The sequence below is a fragment of the Amphiprion ocellaris genome, chromosome 17 (genome assembly GCF_022539595.1).
Source record: "Amphiprion ocellaris isolate individual 3 ecotype Okinawa chromosome 17, ASM2253959v1, whole genome shotgun sequence".
Lineage (NCBI taxonomy): Eukaryota > Metazoa > Chordata > Actinopteri > Pomacentridae > Amphiprion > Amphiprion ocellaris.
In genome coordinates this window covers 5,771,678-5,790,694 of record NC_072782.1, presented here as the reverse complement: position 1 = coordinate 5,790,694, position 19,017 = coordinate 5,771,678, and the positions used below count along the sequence as shown (strand labels likewise).

Here is a 19,017-nt window from a genome sequence, read left to right as displayed (position 1 = left end):
AGTCAGTCGAGGATTATCACTGGTGATGAGAGGTGGGTCTGCGGCTACCACTAAGAGACCAAACAGCAGTGTTTTATAGTAGAACTGGCAGTTTCCAAAACCAGAGAAAGTGCAATAGCAATAAGATGGTGACCACAGTAAATATTTTACACGCATGTTAACGTAATGACATTACCATTTAGCTCAATGCACAGTGCTATTATGCTGTGGTATTCTGCTACCAGGCTTCATTGTCTTCTTATACCTTAATATCCCTTAGTAGTATCAATTATAATTTTCTCGTCACTGTAGTGATTATGAGTTTAATTTTCAGAATATCTATCAGAAGCATACTGTATATCTGAGACAAAGTAAATACCACTTTCAGAAACTATTTTTTGTACACTGGCCTGGGGGAATGAGAAGCAGTGGTTTGATACCACATTATGTTTGCAAGGTGCTACCATTGGCAACCAAATACAACAGAAACATGCCTCTTCTTACTGGAATGAGATCTTCTTGTCTGAAATCAGGTTTATCTCTCAGCACTCCTCTTCAACAAACACACAGCGTAACTGTTCATGTGGTCATATTTGTACCATTTTGGTCCATGCAGGTAGAACATCTGACTGTAAAAGTCATTGCTGTACATGTTTAATCTTTCTGGCCTATATATAGATGGATAATGGGATATGACCCATACTGTAACTGGGTTGAATGATCATCCAATGGGGTCATATGAGGCTCTGGATTAAACGGATTACTTCCATACTATACCACAGTGCAGCTGCTTTTTGCATGGGGATGGATTTGTGCCATTTTTGCCACAATTGAACATATGGTGTTCTGAATTTAAATATTGACCTTTGCTCTCAAGCAGACTCAGTATTTTTTTGAAGGATTTTGCATCACAGCTGCTGAGGTCTGACGTAAGACCTGGTTACAGTTCATTTCCATTTGAATTACACCGTGGAGTTTTAATAGTCTAACATGTTCTTTGTTGATGATTTAGGACTAATTAAAACGGTGTTAAATTGGAGTCAGAAATAAAAACAATACAAAGCTAAGCCAATTAAAACAATTACTTGTATAAATATATAGAATCTTGATGGAACTCTGAGCTAGAGCTCCAACACTAAGCTGGTATGAATGTTGGTAATATACAGAGCATAATTTTACAGCTATGTTTGTGACAAAGGAGAGACTAGCAGTATTTTTTTTTTCTAGGAGATGATTCAGCCAAAGCAACCCACTAAACACAACAATAATAATATCCCTCCATGGTCTTATTAAAGGTTTTGACATTGCTCATGTTACACAGTCAAAGACCTTTTTTGGGTATATACAACAAGCACAAGTTTGAGAATACAAGAAAACACAACTATTTTGCCGGTGTGTTTACACACCCAAAACGTTTATCATGCAACAGACAGGCAGAGAGTTACAGCAATTCCTTGCTGGGTCTTATCGGTGCCTTGGGGCTAGTTGATGTCAGAGCTATCAGCTCGGACACATTGTACCATTTTTGGCTGCTCTGTCTGCCACTTCTGGTCCCTTGTGCTACCATTCCATTGGACATGGACAGAATACTTTCCTGACAACAAACTGGCTGGCTTCCGTTTAAGTTTGGAACAAGTTCCATCTTGGACAAATAAAGCCAACAATAGTCCATTTTGAAAAAAGCTGACCTCTACAGCTACTGGCAGTGGTACACAGTATCATGTTATGGTGCTGAGTTTGAAACAACATTCTTGACTGCAGTCCAACTTATGTGCTTCCCAGCTGGTAAAAGCCAACAAACAAACCAAGTTCCTTCACTCAAAGCTGTACTGAAGTAACAGCAAAGCCTAAACAGCACTTTATCGCTTGAGGCATTTAAACATGTCACAGCAGGACAAACACACAAAACTGAAAACTGAATGATGGCTGCACTAGTTTCTATTCAGTGTAATCAAGGGAGGATATTCATTTTGACTGCACTTATTCTTGAATTTAGACTTAGCAAGCAGGTAGGATTCTATCCATGTATGGCTAATTTAAACTTTTACTGAAAAGAGCCTTATTTTTTATCTGTTAAGTTACTTAAAATATGTACTAATGAAAATAATTGTCATTCTTGCTACAGCTTTTCATTGCTGGTGATAGAACCATTAAGGTCTAGATAGTCTGATTTAGATTTGGATTGTTGACAATATTTTAATTTAGTATATATAGTGTTCTACTTGTTTCCTTTCCAGAGTTAGAGACATAGAAAGTGTGCTATGGTTTGACGTATCAGTCGCTAAAATGTTACATTCCTTATCTTGAATATGTCTGCGCTAAATATGAGTAACCACTCTGCCCTTAAATAACTTGGATGTGGGAAAGAATAATGCGTGGAGTTGCTGCTAATAGGGTTCAGTTCCCTCCACTCAAATATAATGCCCAACTTTCAGCAATTATTTCACTTTCTGCTCTCAGTAGTTGCTCCTGATGTATGGGATTCACTCTGAAGTCAGTCCTCTGCAAATGATCGCTCCTTGAGGGTACACTGTTCGATTAAAAGATGAATCTATAAAATAATCATTATCTTCCTGGTGTGCATTTCAACTTCATCCTGAGTCTCTGATATTCTGTATGTTCACATCTAAGTGTATTTGATGTAACAGGCTGACATCTGAAGGCACAAACAGAAACACAGGAGTGAAACTAAACTCCAAACCTCAGAGGCTGAGGTAGAAGTTAAAAAAGTACTGAGAGATGATCACAGAGACTGATAAACAGAGACCTCGTTCCAGTCTCCAGCTCAGTTTAGATGCAGACAGTAAGGGAAGGAGACCAGGATAAGTTGGCCAAGGTCATGTGGTCAGAAATCCTCAGCTGAGAGGTTGAATTGGAAGTACATGTCATCACAGTTTGGCACGGCATGGCACAGCTAAAGCAAGGCTAGTGGGAAAAAAAATCCCATAATAAAAGGAGACTAGAACTATGCCAACCCTGAAGGCGTCTGAGGCTAAGATGTGAGGCAGCACATACGCATTTCTTGCTTCACTGGTCACAGGTTGTCGCTCAGTGATCAGCATGAAGCTTTTTGACGATGATACAAAACATTATGTTTGGTGTTTTCCGACCTGAATCATCAAGTCATCCTAAACAGTACCTCTGAGGCTGGCAGCATTGTGAAAATCAGTTGACAGAACTTCAGCAATTTTCCAGACAAGAGTGAAGTAAAGTTCCAGTATTCAGAAGTGCAGAGCTGACACTCACATTTCACATAGACTCAACACTGTAAGCTCTGGCAGAGGCTCCTTCAAGTGACATGTGAAAGGGTTTACTTATTTTGTCAAAGCTCACTGTTGCAATCACTGTGTTTTAAAGACGTCAAACAATAACGGATAAAGAAGTTGAACTATCCAATATCACAAAATCTTGCCAATTGTTTGTCTCATTTGTCAGCCCCAGTTTTCTAGAAAACAAAGGGAAAACCCCCGAAAAACACTCAGCAAAAAGGGGGAACCAGTAAAGGAAACCCTGGGTGAGTAACTTTTTTGCTGTATGAATAGTACACAGGTGGGTGTGGTGATCAATCAGCTTGCTCAGTGACATCAGTCGTCCCAAATGCATGACTTACATTCACGCCATTGGCCTCACTTGTGCAGCTCACACACGTGTGCATATCCACAATACTAGCATTACCGCAGAAGTATCATCAATAATAGTATACTTGATTTAATTTCATCGAACATTTATTTCATAGTTAACTTTGTTTAGCCTCATTCACACAAAGACAAAGAGAGAGAGGGGTTGCACCAGAAAAAAAGCCATTGTTAACTTATTGACTGGGTGTCAGCCTCCACTTCTCCCATTAATACCACAAAACTGCTAAAGATATATATGTTTCCATGTCTGTGTGATATTCATATACTGTAAATGATACACAATGAAACTGCAGTGAAAGGTGTGAGTTCTGCAATATCGGTGGTATGATGTCTATATGACTATCCACAGATCTATTCACTGTCTATTTCTGCTAAACAATCGGCTTCAACCTGAAACTCTAAATAATCCGCCACTGCAGTGAGTCTCGAGCAGACTTTGTGGTTGCTCAAACCCTGTAACTAGGGGTGCCAAATTAAAAAAGCAGATTCAGCAATTGTCATGTGCAGTTGAGGTAAGCAGTCTGGCATGGGCTGAAAGGCAGCTGTGCTTAAACCTAAACCTGCTTCACCAGTTGTAGAAAAGTGCAGATCAACTTCACTGAGAAGGAAAATACTGCTGCTGTACAGGAGGCTCAGAGAGGCATGTTTGAAATGTAAACACACAGATCCACGAATATGTAGCCATCGATAGATGATAGTGATGAATGAAAAGCACTATATGGTTACTTCACAGCTCTTGGATTCGTAAATTAGCCAATTTCACCCACTGTGGGCAAGTCAGGCAAATGTACAATTTTCTGGTGAAGTGAAAAATCTCTGACAATGCTGAAAAGCTACTAGCTATGACTGATGCCTTCAATAGAACCTCTTTTTACTTCTGGAGAGGAGTGTTATACAGCTGACTCTGCTATGTGCCAAGCATAATTTGCTTGTTCATTACACCTTTGGGGCCCCCACACTGGCTCGGTGGTTAGCACCGTCGCCTTGCAGCGAGAAGATCTCTGCTTTGTGTTCCGGCCTGGACCTGGGAACTTTCTGCATGCAGTTTGCGTGTTCTCGCAGTGCATGCGAGTCATTCTGAATTGCCCGTAGGTGTGAATGTGAGTGTGATTGTTTGTCTCTATGTGTAGCCCTGTGATACACTGTTGACCTGTCCAGGGTGTCTCCTACCTTCACCCCAAGTCAGCTGGGATAGACTCCAGCACCCGCATGAGAATTCATGAGGATTAAGTGTATGGATGGATGGATGGATGGATGGATGGATGGATGGATGGATTGGACCTTTGGTCATATGTAATGTACTGTATGATAGTCTGGAGTCACTGATGTTGGACTGACTAGAGGCTTCAGATGGCAGGGAGTTTAAATTGTGTAACACAAGCAGAAAGGTTTTCTTGTTGCTAATCGTGACTATTTGCTCTTAAAACATACTGTCTGTCATACCTGGCCATGTTTTGAAGATTACTGTCATTATTCCGCCAAGGAGGTGGAGCCTCGGTGGAGTTATGTGATGATTGGCATTGGTTTGTTTCTCTGGTAGCAGCATTACTCAAAATGGATTAATGGATTGAAAATTTCAAGGAAGGTCAGAAATGACACAAGGACCAGTTGATGAGATTTTGTCAGTGATGTGGCTAATAGTCTGGATCCACGATATTTTTTAAAGATTTCAGCCATCAGAAACAATACAACAATTGAGTAGCCTTGGTGGAGTACTGCACTCTGAGTGCTTTTCTAGTTTCTGTTGTGAATACCTTAAAAAACTGCAGAACTTCTACAAAAATCCAGTTTGTCTTTTGATAAAATATTTTATAATATTAATATTTTATTTTATTTTATTTTTTTTACCAAAAGCATTGGTTTGACTATGGGATGTAATCTTTAGTGACTGAGCAAATAGTACATAAAGAGAATTGTATCCAAAGTTCATAATGTCCTTGATGATACAGTTTGCAAACTTCCCATACTGATGCAACACTGTATTTGTTCTAGCATGTTTACACTTCCCCTGAAGTGTCTATAAAATATGGTTACACAAAAAATTGTATTATTGCAGAATAATGATTTTAATCAACAAAAAAGCCCTTCAAATTACACTTTCTTACTACTTCAGGAGCAATAGCTACACATTTCTTACAACTACACATGGCTCTGTATGTTGATGTACTCTGTCTGTATTCTGTACTCATTTGTAAAAGCAGAACACAATATACTACTTTTTACAGTTTTCTCTCTGGACAGAATGGAACAGCAGGCAGTCATATCAAATAAATGTCTCATTAAGTTTAAGTGACACTCTGTTATTGAAACTTATCCACACTGTGGAAGAATCCCAAGCCAGCAGTTAGCAGTGCCTACATTATGGCCTGTTGTTCACCTCTGAGGGTTCAATCAAGGAATGAAAAACAATTTTCAAGGCTGTTCGAGCACAAATAAGGCACATAATTCAGCATTGCACAGGGCTAAATCTTACCCTTCTGTCATCCCTTCGCAACCTAAAAAAGTATCTTTCATGTTACAACATGAAAACTAAAGAGCAAACCACATATTAAAGCCACAGAGGTGTGATGAAGAGCAGGCATTTCCCTTCCCCGCAGCAGTGTGTGTGTGTGTGCACGTGTTGATGTTTCTGGGTCTGAATATGTTAAAAAGACGGAGGTGTTGTTTTTTAAAGCTATGAAGCAGCATGAGGAAAGATCTTTGTTAAAGAGATCCTTCTGTAAAAGACCTCCTGCTGGTTTAAAAATAGTAAATGACTTCAAAAGCAACGCAGATGGTCAATATTGTGAACAGTGAGTTAGTAACTGGGAAATGTGAAGCCACAGATTTTCAGTCACATGTAACAAAGACTGTAAAGCTGCCTAAAGCAACGTTCTCCACAAATGAATGAATCAGGAAAACACAAGGCTACTTCACATTTCTTTTTACCCTAAACCTTAACACAGGGTGGGATGTTTTCTCTCTCTTGTTTGTCTTTAAATTTAGCCACAAGTCAGTCAGTGATTTGGCTCTCTTGAGAATGTAAGGAACATTTTTCTTGGCAAAATGGTGACATTGAAAAAAAAATGACCCTGCTTTGCTGTTTGTACGTGTTCCATCTTAAACTAGTTACCTCATTTTTCTCCATTACAGCAGCTGACAGTGCACTTCTTTGTTTGTGACCTGAATAAAAACTTGCAGAAAGATACACATGATTCCTGATGAAGTATAATGTACTTTCCCCTTAACATGTCTGTGTCACTGATTACACTCTTCCAGTAAAGACCTAAATGAAGATGCTAGTTTGGCTGGAACTGTTTGACAAATGAATCAATGCTGCCTACATACAACTGAAACATTGCTAGATCATAAACGGGATCATATGCACTTGCTTTTTGAAACAAGAACACAACATTTACAGCAACCATAAAATAAGATGCGCTGTTTATCAGAGCTTTGTTGTGATAAATGTTGAGTTCATACAGTCTTTACTCCCTCAGCCCAGCAGTTTCCTGAACATACAGTCAGAATAAGAACCCATATCAGTAATATTAGTCATGGATGAATAAAAACAACACCACTTTACCTGTCAAAACAAGAAAACAGACCCAACATTATGACACAGGAACTAACTAACCCGGCTTGTAAAATTAATCATCCGTAGGATAAGCATCAATTTAAATCATGTTATAACATTACCATAAAATGTTCAAGTACACTCAGCTGCCGCTTTCTGAAGTATATCAAGCTAAAACTAGTGCAATCTAATACCGCAGGATTGCATTAACCTCTAACCACATACAGAATGCAAAGCAAAGAAACTGCATTACCCTGTGAAGTTTGCCTAACATTCAAAGTCTTCCCTAACTGAGATAAACGAGAGTACCAGAAACACCTGTCAGTGTACAGCAGTACAAGTCAACATCCTCCAAAATGAACATAAAGTGGAATCAGCATCTCTCTAAAACAGACCGATAAATGAGCCAGGAGAAATATAGAACAAACAGTACAGTCCACAAATGCTAGATATGCAAAAAAAAAAAAAACCTAAGTCTTGTTCTCCAGATAGACCTGTTGCATTTATTCTAACTGTGAAACATCTGGCTTCACACTACATTTTGGATAACAGTTTCTACTACCAAATTTAAAGGATCCTTGTCAGAAATTAACATTTATGTGAGGTTTTATGTTGGTGACATAAATACAGATTGACACTAGGGTTATTTGAATGGTGATTAATCTCTTATATAGCCGCTTGGTCAATAAAATATCACAAAATGGTGCAAAATGTCAGCCAAAGATGACGTTCTCAATATCTTGTCCTGCCCACAACCCAAAGATATTCACGTTGGGGTCATAGAGAAGACCCGCTTCATGGAAAATCAATCAAATCAAATAATCAGTTATCAAAATAGTTGGTGATAAACTTGATAGTCGATGGCTTTATATGAATCAATTATTCGTTGTAGCTTTAACTGACACAAGACTACTTTTGGCAGATTTTAAGAGACGATATTGCCTCAAAAGTCTAATTATCAAAATGTTAAAAATATAGCAACAATGAGGTTATCAAAACCCCTTCAGCACAAACTGTTCTTGGTATAACTTTCAATATATTCAGTTCAGTGAAGTTGATGAAGTGTAAACATCAACCTAAAGTGAATTTTCACCCCTTTAAATGAATCAGATCAACATTTTAACCAGTGACAGCCTAAATTCAACTTGTGAATCTCTGGTGTCTGTCTTTTCTGCTACACCGTTAGTGATGTAAACAAAAGCAAAGCAAGCAGACTAAACAGGACCGTTTATGGAGTTCAGCGTGTTTATCACAGAGCAGCTCATTTAGCTTTAACTCTACTCGCTAAGTTACTAAAGCTAACTTTGAGTTTGGTTTTCACAATACAACAGCTGAAACCAAACACACGTCACTCACCGTGTTTGTTCGGCTGTGCTGTGTGTGGAGCACCCAAGGGGTCGATGTGTCGGTGTGTAGTCCGGAACAGAGTCAACTTCCGACGGACTCGCGGGGGCTAGCTAGCCAGCCGGACTACGCATCTAACGGCTCCCGGTGTCGGTCAACTAAAAGTGCCGCTGCGTCGTTATTCGTCCCGTCAACTGTCATTCTGTCGGTCTTCACATCTCTTCCCGAAGCGGTTTTCTTCTCACACTTGACGCTGACGGCTCTGTCTCATGTTTCCCTCGACATGTTTGTCTTTTGGGGTCAGAAACTCCAGGTCAGCCTCTCCGTCAGACTCGGTTGTGTTGAGATAAGAGCCCCGTGCTGCTCCGCTCCCCGGATGATGATGATGATGGTGGTGGTGATGAAGGCGGAGCAGGATTGTTTCTACAAACGGCTGTTTTCTGACACACTCAGCCGCGGTTTGTTTCTTCCGTGTCAGATACGGAAACGCTTTTTTTTTTTTTTTTTTTTTTTTTTTTTTATCTCCTTCACATGAACAGAATCTCCTTTAGTTAATCCCTGTCAGAGGCCCTGAAGACAGTGCAAAGCCTGATATCCAGGGAGGAAGTGCAGCCCAAATACTGCACCTGAGTACACATTTAAAGTACTTTTACCTCACTGATTCCATTTTATGCCCCTTCAAACTATTTAACTGCATTTTAGATGAAGATTATGTATTTTTTTAGTCGCACAGAGGTGATGTCAGAAAATTAGCAAATCTAGCCCCAGTTTAGTGCAGCAGTTCCTAGATTTTAACCTGATAATTGCACCATTTCAGTTATTTCAGTCTTAATCATGATGATGTACACAGCTCAAATTATATATAGATGTTTGCCTTAGAAATACTTGTCATAAGTTTCATTTATTGGTCTAGGCTCTTTAAATCACCCAAGCAAAGAGGTTTAACCTCTGAAGACCTGGCCTCCACATATATGGACATCTTTTTTTTTTTCAGAGCGTATTGTTAATACTACTACTACTACTACTACTACTACTACTACTACTAATAATAATAATAATAATAATAATAATAATAATAATAATAATAATAATAATAATAATTAAAGCTGCAAGCAGCGTTGGACGGGTCCTCGCATCTTTGCTGGTCGGCGAATCCGCGCACGTCCACCAGGCGGCGCTGCGACCGAGAGTGTATATTGGCCTATGGATGTGATCAGGGTCGCACTCTGATGACACGTAAAATTTCAGGCAGATCGGACCATGTACAGGCTAGTTATAGAGCTCTTCCTTCTATCCACCAGGTGGCGCTATAACTCTGACTGTATGTCAGCATATGGATGTGATAAGGGCAAGACTCTGATCATACATGTAAAGTTTGAGGCAGATTAGAGTATGTTTAGGGCAGTTACACAGCAGTTGATGCTTCATGGCGAAGCATCAAAGTTCAGGAGCCAGCCATGGGCACGCCCTCAGACTTTTGCGGAGCATTTTGATAAATTTTGTTCACCCATGTGTGTAGTACATCCTGGCTGAATGTCGTCTCTGTCGGTGTTACCCTGTTTGAGTTTATAGCTTTTCAAAATGTCAAAAAATGAGCCAAAATTGAAGGTTGGTGTTAAATTGTAGAAAGAAGAAGAAGATTAAAGAAAGAAAGTACATAAAAATGAAGCAATTAAATAAAAGGGAAAAAGTTAAGACAATCAAACTTTTATAAAGTATGGAGGAAAAAAAGATGTAAGAAATTGAAGAAGTGTATTAAATAAATAAACAAGAAACTTATAAATAAGTGTTGTAGTCTTTTTCAGTTAATTGATGGATAGGCGTAGTGAGAGACAGCCAGACAATGGGGTAGAAATAAGAATGAGAACAACTCACTTCTCACGGGTTTGCGAACGGGACTCGAACCCGGGCGTCAGCGTAGGAGACCTAGTACATACGTCAGTGGCTTAACCCGTTGAGCTATATGAGTACACATGTGATACGCATTAAAACCTGTATTTATCCAAGAGAAAGTCTAGGGTTAGGGTTACAGAGGTCTTGACAGTAGTAATGTACCAAAATTATGGTGATTAAATATTTTCATAATTTAATATTTTTCCGAACTACCAAAAAATTTGTTGAATAAAGTTGAGGATTTTCCTTCTGGATTTTGGCCGGGCTATAACCTTATGCATATAGCCCGGCCAAAATCCAGAAGGAAAAACCGGGAATTAATTCCTCTGATTATTCGGCTGCTTCGTATTAACATTGAAAATATTAATGTGTAATATTAAATTAACCCTATTTTTTGCATTACAACTGTAAGGACCTTGCTCTGTAACCCTAACCCTACCCCTAGACTTTCTGATGAATAAATACACGTTTTAAAGCACATCACATGTGTGCTCATATAGCTCAACATATTAAGCCACTGACGTATATAGTAGGTCTCCAACGCTGAGGCTCGGGTTCGACTCCCGCTCGCAACCCCGTGCTGTATGATTTGCCGTAACTCTTACTTTTAACCCGTTGTCTGGCTGTCACTCACTACACCCATCCATCAATTAACTGAAAAAGAATACAACACTTATTTAAATAATTAAATGTTTATTTACTATAAAAAATCTTCAAGACAATAACACTTTTAGTAGGAATTAAACACAAATTACTATGAAAACTTTTAATATACAATTACACAATACAATCTAATACAAGTTTTTCCAATTATTATCTACAAGACTATCTAAATATTTAATATTGAAAATTAAATTTAAGCTCATAACAGCCAATTATACTTTTCACTCAACAATTACACATCAAAAACACAAAACATTTGGACTTCTCATCTAATATTATAAAATAATAAAGAATGACAAAAGACCAACACTACACTTTTAAGATGAATCAAAATACACACACTCAATTTGAAAAAACACCTATTACACTTTTGAATATCTAATTACACTGAAAACACAATAACACAATCAAAATAAAAAACAAAAAAATACATATCTTCAAACGTTTTCTATTCTAAAACAAAAACATCTCATTGTTTCTTCAAACATTTCCTCTCTCAATGTTCTGGGTTGCACTATGGATTGATTTACTAATAACTCTTTTCTCTAAACTGCTTCCCTCATAAAGTGTACTAATAGTTGAAATCATTGATCAAACTAATGTTACCTTCTGATCACCACAAACTGTACTTTTCAGTGAATACAATCAAAGTTTCACCATTTCTAACAAGCACACAGGTGAATATCTCACCAAAACTCAAATGGATACTCTAAACGTGAAATCAAGACTCATGGTCACAACTTTTAAGGCTTCTATTAAACAGATTTTTCTTACTAACATAAAAGTACTAAGAAACTTTGCACATTTCAGCCCTCAGACTATCTGAAATTTCAATCTAACAGACAACTACACATGGACATAGAACACACGAGTCCTTGGACTATCTGAACATTCTAGTTTACAAACAACTACTGTGAGACTTCAAAAATTTCTGCCCTCAGACTGTGTAAAAGCTCATCTCCTCAGGACTCAAGAGGTCTGTACACTTTGAACATCTTGGAAATCAGTGTTCAACCCTCCAGCACAAAGCCTAAAGTCCAACCTCCTCACAAAAACATTCACATCAAAACTGAAGTTAAAAAAAACTCACAAATGGCAACAATATAAATGATACATGCACAACAATGAAGAAGCTTTAGTATCTGAGCAAATAGCTCAGGAGATAACAACATGGACTACCAAGTGTAAGGTTGCAAGTTCAAGACCCACTAATTCTGTTTTTCTTTCTTTGTCTTTGTCAAGACATGGAAAAGATTTAAGAAGGGTCTGGTCTTGAACCAGCGACATCCAGCTCCACAAGCAAATGCTTAACTCACTGAGCTACAGATCATATGAAAATAAAATGATTTCATCCTCCCTTTGTCATCGTATTTTCCAAGTGACCACATGGGTGGGGCTAAGGCGGAGTCTGGATGGAGTTAAAACAGAGAATAGGCAGGGAGGTGGGTGGCAGCCTCCCCCCTCTACTCCCCCTCCACCCACCACACCTTCCCCCACCCAACAAGTTCCTCAAGTCTCCACAAATTCTTCGAGTCTCCACAGGTTGTCCCGAGCTTCTGGAGTTTCCACAAGGTCGGAGGCAGAACAAGTTGTCATGAAGACATGTTGAAATCGGTCAGGATACACTGACTTTTTACAGAGACTACAAGGAAGACAACTAAAAGAGCATGTCTTTAACCACCATCCATAAAATCCATGGAGTCACTCCACAGAAATGAAGGAAGATCAACTTTTATAAACCTCCATCCACATGTTCAACTACACTTTCTTGTCATTTATTAGGACTTTCATGAAATCCACCTGCAGATTTACTTTTTGTTGACAAACTTTATTCTTGTCGCCATGTGACTGCAGTATTTAAAACTCTTCCTTCTATTTGACCTCATATTTATTGATTTTATTTATTTATTATTATCCCTTATTAATCCCACAAGGACAAATTCTGATTTTCACATCTCTCCACAATTGCGGGACTCAGAGCAACATGTCAGCCACAGTACAGCGCCCCTGGAAGAGGAAGGGTTAAGGGCCTTGCTCAATGGCCCAACAGTGGCCACATCACAGCTTGAACCTCTGACCTTCTGATAAGTAGTCCAGAGACAAAACCATTCCACCACCACTGTCCCCTTTCAATTAAGAAAGCTATTTAACTTGTCAATTAGTCTCTTAAAAATCCTTTAATAAATTTGATTAGTCAAGAGGATTAAATTTCTTACTTTATCATATTTTAAATATGACAAAAAATATAAAAATAAAGTGTCTGGACACAATTTCACCTGTACTTGGCATTATATCAATAAAACTGAATTACATTTGTATGTATCTTGAAATAACAGAGTAATTCAGCCATATATGTTGTAAAACACATTTTCTTTATCCATTAATCTGTTCATTGTTTTCTCCACTAATTCAATTTTTGTTTTGTTTTATAAAATGTCAAACCCAAATATATTCAGTTTACTGTCATAAACACCAAACAGATTCATCATTCATGATGCAGGAATCAGGCAGTTTTTCACTTTTTGATCTTAGTTTAGTCAGAAAGATAGTTGATAATGTCTGAATTGTTGCAGCTTGTGAGCCGTAAAAGGTTTTAATCTTTGGGGCCGAGTGTCAGAAAACATTTAGAAACCAACATCAACAAAGCACTCAACAAAGATTTAAACATCATTAAAGGGAAATCCAACTTTTGCATGACAATGTCTAATTAAAGTACATTTATTTCCAACGTAAATGTGTGATATTCATCCTCTGGAGCTTTCTCTTCACATCATCTTCCACCTGGACTGCTTTGGTCGAGAGCATGTGCAACAAACATTTGAAAAACTGCATTTGAACATCAATGAATGACATTGAAGTTTAATCTCTACATAAATGAGACTGAGTCTGGATGTGCTGCTCTGTCATTAACTCCTTAAGTTTAGGGAAAGTTCAAACAAAACAGGACAGTTCAGATCAAACTTGAGAATGAGCTTATTCTGAACAAACACCTCAGACTTGCTGAGCTTCAGCACCTCTAGCAAGATATTTTAACAACAAGCAACTCAAGAGATCCAGAAGTCAGACAGAGTCAGCTTTAGCTGGGCCACAGAACATGTGGAACACTAACCTAGCAAACATTTCTGACTTTTCTCTGTGATTTCTGAAACATACTTTACTATTTAATGACAGAGCTACACATCTTAACTCAGTCTCATTAAAACGGACTCTAATTCAGTGTCATCCATCCGTATTAAAGTGCAGTTACCCAAAATGTTTGTTGCATGAGCTCCAACAAAACCTGTCCAGGTAGAAGGCCACTTTGACAAACAGGAAGTGGAAGATTCCAAGCAGATTTATAGAAGGTGGAACCGGACTGTACTAACTGTGGTCGAGTATAGAGGGCTGATAATGATTATTAGTGAGACATTTGGAGCAGCTTATCCTTTTGCAGTAAATGAAATTATTTAAAATCTTACAGTTAAACTTAAAAGAACACAAACTCTAACAGAAAACTTTGTGGATGCATTTTTGTTTTGTTTACTGATGTTAAGTTAAAGGAGTTTTATTTGTGACGTATAGCCAATCAAATCACTCCAGAAGACAGAGCAACCACAAGTACATAAGGGTTCAGAGCAAAAGTAGCACCACTTTAAAATGTATTTATTACCGTAAATCAGTACAAAATAAAATACTGATAATCAGTAAATCAGTCAGCTCACAATTACTACAATTCTACAATGTATGTCTCTTTCCTTTGACTTGTTATTTGTACAATCTACGATGTATATGATGGCATTTTTTCATCCCAAAGGCTATACTATGATGTTTTCTAAGAGACATACGATGCTACTCTGTTTGTTCTGGCCCTGCACTCCTCCTCTGTTGTTTTCTGGATTGTACTCAGCTTCATGCCTTCGTCCATCCGGCCTCCGTTGACTCGTCCCGCCTGCCGTCTCTGGAGCTGAAGCTGGATTGGAACAGACCAAAGTACAGTCCAATCACGATGTCAGCTGCCTCTCAAAAGGCTCCTTCATCTGGCAGGTGGTGGAACTTCTTCTGAGGGGAAGCTGAGCTGGCCCAGCAGAACTTTGGAGATGTGTTCCAGTGGTTGGTGGATGTGTGGGGAGATAGAGAGGGACCTTTGAATTGTTCACAAAGGAAAACAGGGAACCCATTGGTAGTTTTAGTTTAGGGTGCTACTGAGGTGTGTTTTGGGGTTTTAAGAGGTGAACAGAAAGAGGTTTTTTCCCCTATTGATTTTCTTTTACTTTGTTCCTGCTTGTAATGTCCATCAATGTCAACATGAAGTTCACTTTTAGTTCTGTTGATTTATTTTTATTTTACTAACACCCATTTGTTTTTAACCCCCTCACATGTTGTGTTGTTGTAAACTTACTCTTTCAAATAAATTCTCGTCTAACCCTCTGGAAACCAGCATTTGGACTGTTTTTGTGTTGCTCCTCACCTACCGACAGCTGTGGACTAAAGGCTATACTGGGACGTTTTTAGAGCGACATGCTATACTATGATGTTTGTTGGGCAACACGCTATACTATAGGCTTTTTTAATTGACATATTACTGTGACTGTTTTAGTTTTTTGTTTTTTTTTTTAGCAACATATAAGAATTCAAACAGTTGTAAAAAAATTCTATACTTTTACTTGTGCAATGAAATTATTATTCTATGGCATTTTTTAGATGACATATTATACTCTGATGTTTTCTTGAATTACATACTATTTTGACAATATACTGCACTATGACATTTTTTGAACCACATATCATACATGACAATTTTAGGCAACATCCTATCATTTTGCACTTTTTGAACCACATAATAATATATGTTTTGTTTTGTTTTTTCTTGCCAACATGCTGTACTATGAACTACAGGCCATACTATGTTATTCTTCAGTAAAGCATACTATACTTTGCCATTTTCTGAACTACATCCTATACTATGGCGTTATACACAGACTGCTTGGGTTACATGTTGATTTATAATCTAGATGTTTTTCTGTTTTGTTTTTTGATGGGATTACCACAGACCTGACCGTGAACACCGTCGACACCCACCTCAGGGAGACGCTGCCTAAGATCTCAAGGCTGCTTGGTCGTGGTCTTTCTGGCACGTACTCTTCCAAGATGAGCCGGGAAGTTTAACACTGATGGAATGACACCAGGTCTAAGCCGACAAACTTCCAATTCCTCCTCCACCCATCGTCTCTGGGAAACCTACATGGAGTAAGAAAAGTAGACAGAGAAGTAAGTAAGTCTGTACGCAACATATTAAAAAGAAATCATGCTAATAAATTGAGTACAAAGAACCAAATTCACCAATATACTGGAGACCAGAGCTATTTAATTTGATAAGTATAACCTTGTTTAGTAACATTTCAATTATTTGAGAGCAGTCCAAAAGAACTGTCTGTAATCCCAATCATAAAATGGGTTTGGAGGAAGAACATAGATGGTAATCTGGATATACATGAGTTAGGCTTTATAACTACTATTGGTAGTATTGGTGGTAGTAATAGCAATGTGACTACTACTAGTACTAGTGGTGGTAGTAAACTACTGCTGCTGATACTGGCACTGCTACTACAACTTGTAATACTATTACAAATGCTGATGCTACTTCTACGACTCTAACAGCTGTTTTATACTACTACTGCTTGTACTTTTAGTATTACTACTACTGCTTGTACAACTATACTACAGCTACTATTAATCTTCTGGTATTTGGTTGTCAAGCTGCTAGCTCGCCTTAGCGTTTTGCTAGTGGCTAACTAGTTAGCTCTCATAGACTGGAAGCTCTCAACAAGATTTCATCATGAAAAAAGAGCCAAAAAATATTCTTACCTATGAAAAGTCATTCCGAGTTTCCTTGTCTCAATCGTACGACGTAGTGTGTAACTGTATGCAGCACAGTGAGACGGCATACTTCTTGTTTCCGTTTTCACGCCGTCTACATCAACGGAATGCACTGAAACTTTGCCCCCACTAGCTTAGCCTCGCTGTAGCACGCAGCTAAAAGGGGCGTGTCCTATCTACTCATTCATATCTATGAGAACAACAGTGGCTGCACATAAGGACGCATGACGTTGATTAGCTGCGTAAATACCATTATATACAGTCTATGGTAAATACGTATGTGAATCACATCATTGGCTGCAGCAGCCAGTCACCGGTCACTCACTCACTCACACTGAAAAATAGCACAGAACGAATTGTTACGTGTTTATTTTATTTACAATTTAGGTTGGATTTTTTTTGTGCGCAGCGCAGATTTTCTGTGCGTGGAGACTAGGGTGATGACTTTTTTTTCTCAAAAATTATTTCCTGTAGCACTAATGAATGAACTTTTGCCTATTAATGATTAAAATGACATTTATTCTGTTGAAATATTGAAAAAGGTCACGCACAAACCACTTTGAAAAAATCACTATTACTATCAATGGGACTAAATTCGTTAAGCCCAAAGAAGCATTCACAAACAGTACCAAATGCACCAACCATAGAAAAGTAAATGATTCAATGCCTTAAAAGATAATCTATGTGTTGGTAGTTGTTTTAAAGTTGATAAATTCTGGCCAAAAAGCTGATAATTAAGCATTTAATCACTGTAACTTATTTTCCTGTGTGAACTTGAGGTTATATGAGCCAAATGTCAACATTGGGGCTGATAATAAGTTCAAAAAGCTCACAGATCAGCACTAAATCAGTGTAATCATTTACTTGCTTAGACACGGGATAATCTCCAAAGAAAGTAAACATACCTGCGCAAATTTTTTACTGGCCTCAGTTTTATTGTAAAATATTGAGATAGGCACCGTGAATAGCCATAAACAAAAATCTCACAGTGCTATCTTTGCTTGTAATCACTCAAAACTGGTTCACTTTGACTATATAGTCCACTAAAATAAAGCTGAGATTGGCATCTGAGCTTGTAATTGCTTGATTAATTGTCAAGCTGTTGAATCACTAAATACCACACTGTATTAAATGCGCTTTAAAAAATATACCACTGCAATATAAAAAAAGAAATGCGCCGTTATTTTACAGATTTTCTCTATTTTGTTAAAAAAAAAAACAACTTGTAAAATAACAGAGAAAAAAATCAAAATTTTCATCTTAAGAATCTGTAATTTTAAAAATTGAAATTTCAACTTTTTGTGCAGTTTAACTGTAAAATGATGTTTTTTGTTGTTTTTTTTTACTGTACTTCAATGTGCAAAAATATTATTTAACAGGTATTTGATGTTATTTGAAAGAAAGAATTATGTATATTAAGGACTGAAAAATAGTTAATAGTATTTTATATTATTTTATTGTACTTTATTTATTATTATTATTATTATTATTATTATTAATAGGGGCAATAGCTGGTAAAATCATAGGAAAGGGAATTCATTTACACGTTGACAGTAACAGTAATTCATTCTTGTATTAGGGTGATCATAAAACTAAACAATTTTACCATTTTTATTATTATTATTATTATTATTATTATTATTATTTTTATTTTTATTTTTTTTACAGACATTTGCAGTTATTTACAGGACAACACCACAATTCTCCACAAACGTAGTGAAAATGATGCCGTTGGACGAGGCGTCCATTCAGAGCGAGCTGGCTGAAATCCAGGCTGCTCTCCATGGTGCTGAAAGCCTGAGCGCATTCTGGATGTCTTGTCCCGAGGACTATGGCACATTGAAGACGCTGGCTATGTATGTGCTCACCATGTTGGGTTCAACCTACACCTGCGAGGCTGCGTTCTCCAAGATGAACTCGATAAAAACACACGAGAGGAACCGACTGTCAAACCAGTCTTTGGAGGACTGTTTGCGCATAAGTCTGACAGCGGCCAAGCCTGATGTGAAAAAGTTGGTGTCAGAGGGGAAATGTAACTTCAGCCATTAAGCAGTGTGAGGAGCCCATTTCAGCCTTGTGATCTGAAAT

General features: G+C 37.9%; 1 protein-coding gene and 1 long non-coding RNA gene across 2 annotated transcripts in view; both read right to left on the bottom strand.

The window, feature by feature from the left end:
- The window catches only part of LOC111573731 (tyrosine-protein kinase JAK2-like), a 38,951-nt gene extending 29,955 nt beyond the window's left edge, over window positions 1-8,996 (bottom strand). The window contains exon 1 of the mRNA XM_023278031.3: window positions 8,530-8,996. The gene's annotated coding sequence lies outside the window, so the exon portion shown is untranslated. The remainder of the gene's footprint in view (window positions 1-8,529) is intronic.
- A 3,596-nt stretch (window positions 8,997-12,592) lies between these two features.
- LOC129350999 (uncharacterized) lies at window positions 12,593-17,071 on the bottom strand. Its single transcript, XR_008604613.1, has 3 exons — window positions 16,918-17,071; window positions 16,132-16,290; window positions 12,593-15,194 (listed from the first exon to the last, which is right to left on the bottom strand). It is a non-coding gene; the product is annotated as an uncharacterized LOC129350999 (long non-coding RNA).
- Between the last annotated feature and the right edge of the window lie 1,946 nt (window positions 17,072-19,017).